The sequence below is a fragment of the Vicia villosa genome, unplaced genomic scaffold (genome assembly GCF_029867415.1).
Source record: "Vicia villosa cultivar HV-30 ecotype Madison, WI unplaced genomic scaffold, Vvil1.0 ctg.000098F_1_1, whole genome shotgun sequence".
Classification (NCBI taxonomy): Eukaryota; Viridiplantae; Streptophyta; class Magnoliopsida; order Fabales; family Fabaceae; genus Vicia; species Vicia villosa.
Window position 1 is genome coordinate 643,323 of NW_026705010.1, and position 3,183 is coordinate 646,505.

Genomic DNA, 3,183 nt, shown 5'->3' on the forward strand with positions numbered 1-3,183 from the left:
TCCACGTTAGTCCTTTCCGTCCAATTTTTGTTAGCGGCGTCAACTTTTCCATGCTGACATCTGACGTGGCGTTGAGTCTTATTATTATTATTATTATTATTATTTATTTATTTATTATTATTATTATTACTCTTTCTCTACGCTCTCTCTCCCTCTACATTTTAAAACACACTCTCTGCAATTAAGAGACCACCCCTGCCTAGAAAACCCATGAATATTCATCCCCTACCTTTAGCCACTTTCAATAGATTTCCAGACATCTAAACAACACTTCAAATTCGAGAAGAACAAACACCAACCTCAACTTAAATCACATCCCAAACACGAATATCAAGTCAAATTAAACGAAAACAACAAGAAATTTCCAGATCGAAACTACCCAAAACGGAACCCTAATCTCACTACCTTGTCAAAAACAAGATGAAACCTAGAGGTTCTAACACCAAACCAATTCGAAATCGTCCTCTAAACATGATTCTCCACTCGAAACTCAACATGAACCGATGAAACTGAGATATCGAAACTCTCAAAAGCAAAACCATAAAACCTGTCTTCGTCCTCATACCTCACACTGCTTCGCCGACTCATTCTTATTTCACTGCCAATGATCTAACCTCATCATCGTCTATACTCACTCATTCATGTCAAATATTGGTTCGGTTTGTGTTTGTTAGGATTTTCGAGTTTCGTATCTTAATTTCAGTAGGATTTCGTTTCAATTTTTTTCTTCTGTTTTTGTGTATTTGATGTTGAATATTGTGCGGTGATGATGCTATTATGGACTAGAGTTTCTGATTTGGGAATCTTCACCCACAATTTGACTACAAACCCTTGGCTGTCTAAGCACTCTTAATTTTTCCCATTTTCATTTTATGTTTTTTACGTTATATTTTATTTATTATTTAATAATTTTGATGATTAATAAGGCTTATGATGATAATATAGTTTAATCTTAGCGGATTTTAGTGAGATTTTTAATTAAGATCCGATTGTTACACACACTGAGGCCTTTTTTTTCCATCAAAATTACTGATTCCATCAAAATAATAATGCGCCACGTCAGATGCCAACATGGAAAAGTTGACGCCGTTAGCAAAAATTAGACGAAAAGGACTAACGTGGACCTTTTTGAACAATTAAATGACCACTTTGACACTTTTTAAAGATAAGAGATCAAAATAGAACTTGGGGTATAGTTAAGTGACAAAAAATGATATTTTGTCATAAATATTTAAATCACGAAATCAAATACCCCTCAAATTTCAAAAAGTTAATTTTTATAAATTAATAGACATATTAAATTCAAATCATATTAATTTTAATCATTTTATTTAATTAAATGCTTAAAATGTTTAATTTTCTAGGAAAATATTTAATTTGTACTATATCAATTATATATTATAATCAATAAAATATATATATCTTATATTTTACTAAAACTTAACATAGCTAATATATTTATAATAAACCCGTCTTTTTTCTAGTTTATTTTAATTTAAAAAACAAATTTTTTAAAATAACAAAAATTAAGATAAAATTAAACTTCATCATAAATAAAATAAAATAAAATAAAATAAATAATGAAACCAAGTCAGCCCCTAAAATGTTGATTGACCCAAAGACTAATTCATTCCAAAACCTAACTGTGTAAGTTTAACCTAATCGAGTCGGGTCGGGCAATCCATCAACTGAAACTGAACGCTTCGCCGCTAGTGAACTCTTTTTAGGGTTTATACTTTTATTGTGCCTATATAAGTCCCGCGTTCTGTATCATTCCATCATAACAAAAATTAGGGTTTCGCAGATCCCATTCAAACCCTCCACACTCCCCTAAAATCAGCGTGAGTTTTTTCAATTTTGCTTCAATTTTTAAGTTATATGCATGTCGCAACCCCGGGCTTCTCCGATTTATCAATGACGTGAAAGCCCCATTGCACATGCTAAATCGATGCCATTCGTGTTGCAGTTCATCTCGTAATTCCACGATAGATCTGTGTCAAAGTAATGGCAACATCTGTTAATTTACAATTTTAAATCGTTTATAATGTTTTTTCGATTAATTTTTATTTCTGAATTTGCCTCGTTAACTCTTCAGCTTGTTTTCGAACGTAGATCTGTTCGGTGGATTTTAAGCTAGTCCTAGAGGCACTAAGTGAAACGCGGTCGTTTTCGCTTTGAGGATTTTGAATCTTTCGTATCCATCCTCTGAAAACAATCTTTACATTATAAATATTTTACTTTTAATTGTTAGCTATGAAGATGAAAATTCAGCTTTATGCCAGTTCTGCTTCTGAAAAATCGTGATTGTTAGAGCTGTTAAAATTTCTGAGCTTCTTTACTACTCGTTGTTGAATTCAATTATTAATTCTGTTTTATTAGTTAAATTGTTAATTGAATTGTGATTTTGCCGATGATGATTTAATCCAATTGTTTGAGTTGTTGTGGAGCCAAGATCCTGTTTACAGGGTGAACCTACTTGGCGAAGCTACATTCATATGACTTTAATGGATTTAACTGAGGCAAATTATCCATTTCGATATCTTGTTTGTACTTTATTTTTTTTGTTACTTTTGTTTTGTTATTCGCTTTATTGATGAGTTTCACTATACTCTGTATATACTTTAATTTGTTCAGGGTCTGAAAAACTCGAATATTGTTGTGTTGTCATCAGCTTCATCTCTAGTTTTGTCTACGAGTTGGGAGTTAAATAACGGCACTAAATTGTTAAATTTTGATAACTTACATTTTAAATTGGCATGATGCAACCCCGGGCTTCTCTGAATTATTGATGACGTTGAAGCCCCATTGCTCGTGCTAAATTGATGCTATTCGTGTTGCAGATCATTCTCAGAAACTCTATGTTTGATACTGTGTCAAAGTAATAGCTATATTGTTTACATGTTAAAATTTTTGATTCTGTGTCAAAGTAATAGCTATGTAATTTACAAATAAATTTGTTTACTTATTTTAGTTTTGTTGGATGCATATAAACTAATTAATTCAATGTTGACCCGAAGAGCTTTAAATCTATGACTTAAGAAGGACTTGGTATCCGGTGATTTAAGAAAGACATAATCGAGAAACTCTGAATTCTTTAAATCCAAGAAGACATAATCGAGAAACTCTTGAGAAAAGATACTCTCCCATTTGAAATTAATGATAATGAAATTTACAAAGCTAAGA

At 31.7% G+C, this 3,183-nt stretch overlaps 7 non-coding genes across 7 annotated transcripts; all 7 read left to right on the plus strand.

Annotated features, from left to right (window-relative positions):
• The first annotated feature begins 754 nt into the window (after positions 1–754).
• Positions 755–851, plus strand: LOC131624043 (small nucleolar RNA Z157/R69/R10). Its single transcript, XR_009290437.1, has one exon. It is a non-coding gene; the product is annotated as a small nucleolar RNA Z157/R69/R10 (small nucleolar RNA).
• Positions 852–924: 73 nt separating this feature from the next.
• LOC131624044 (small nucleolar RNA R11/Z151) lies at positions 925–1,010 on the plus strand. The gene has a single exon (XR_009290438.1). It is a non-coding gene; the product is annotated as a small nucleolar RNA R11/Z151 (small nucleolar RNA).
• Positions 1,011–1,878: 868 nt separating this feature from the next.
• LOC131624039 (small nucleolar RNA snoR134) lies at positions 1,879–2,016 on the plus strand. Its single transcript, XR_009290433.1, has one exon. It is a non-coding gene; the product is annotated as a small nucleolar RNA snoR134 (small nucleolar RNA).
• A 229-nt stretch (positions 2,017–2,245) lies between these two features.
• Positions 2,246–2,336, plus strand: LOC131624041 (small nucleolar RNA Z223). Its single transcript, XR_009290435.1, has one exon. It is a non-coding gene; the product is annotated as a small nucleolar RNA Z223 (small nucleolar RNA).
• Positions 2,337–2,406: 70 nt separating this feature from the next.
• Positions 2,407–2,521, plus strand: LOC131624042 (small nucleolar RNA Z278). The gene has a single exon (XR_009290436.1). It is a non-coding gene; the product is annotated as a small nucleolar RNA Z278 (small nucleolar RNA).
• A 95-nt stretch (positions 2,522–2,616) lies between these two features.
• LOC131624038 (small nucleolar RNA snoR97) lies at positions 2,617–2,724 on the plus strand. Its single transcript, XR_009290432.1, has one exon. It is a non-coding gene; the product is annotated as a small nucleolar RNA snoR97 (small nucleolar RNA).
• A 28-nt stretch (positions 2,725–2,752) lies between these two features.
• LOC131624040 (small nucleolar RNA snoR134) lies at positions 2,753–2,893 on the plus strand. Its single transcript, XR_009290434.1, has one exon. It is a non-coding gene; the product is annotated as a small nucleolar RNA snoR134 (small nucleolar RNA).
• The last annotated feature ends 290 nt before the right edge of the window (positions 2,894–3,183 follow it).